The sequence below is a fragment of the Schistocerca piceifrons genome, chromosome 6 (assembly GCF_021461385.2).
Source record: "Schistocerca piceifrons isolate TAMUIC-IGC-003096 chromosome 6, iqSchPice1.1, whole genome shotgun sequence".
NCBI lineage: Eukaryota > Metazoa > Arthropoda > Insecta > Orthoptera > Acrididae > Schistocerca > Schistocerca piceifrons.
The window spans coordinates 513,455,712-513,456,305 of NC_060143.1; the positions used below are offsets into that span (position 1 = coordinate 513,455,712).

General features: G+C 48.3%; 1 non-coding gene across 1 annotated transcript; it reads right to left on the reverse strand.

Moving 5' to 3' along the window:
- Positions 1-247: 247 nt before the first annotated feature.
- Trnas-cga lies at positions 248-324 on the reverse strand. The gene has a single exon. It is a non-coding gene; the product is annotated as a tRNA-Ser (tRNA).
- Between the last annotated feature and the right edge of the window lie 270 nt (positions 325-594).

Genomic DNA, 594 nt, shown 5'->3' on the forward strand with positions numbered 1-594 from the left:
TCCCACCGACGCATCACGCTGGAGATGACTGTTAGCTAAAATGACAAGTCGTGCTGGTTGACAAAGTCCGTAACTACCTGATACACATCCTCCGACAGGTATAGCAGTGAGATCAGGACTAAAGGCCGGGTGTCCAAGTGTCTCCCACTTACGTTGGCGTAACTTGTACATTACGACATTTTCGATGTGGGGACGTGCGTCATCATGAAGCAGCAGCTCCATATGAAACTTCCTGGCAGATTAAAACTGCGTGCCGGACCGAGACTCGAACTCGGGACCTTTGCCTTTCGCGGGCAAGTGCTCTACCAACTGAGCTACCCAAGCACGACTCATGCCCCGTCCTCACAGCCAGTACCTCGTTTCCTACCTTCCAAACTTTACAGAAGCTCTTTTGCGAATTTTTTCCATAGTATTGGATCAGAAATTCTATTTAAAAATCATGTTTTGTAGCGTAGTGCACGGATAATATTTTGTTAAGATCCGACCGAGACGGCTAACTGGGCCGCAACTGCTTCCGGCTTCGTAACGGAGTTGCAACTGAATGTCAACGTTGGAGGCCAAAAGTACAAACAGGCAACGAGCACATTTCATCAG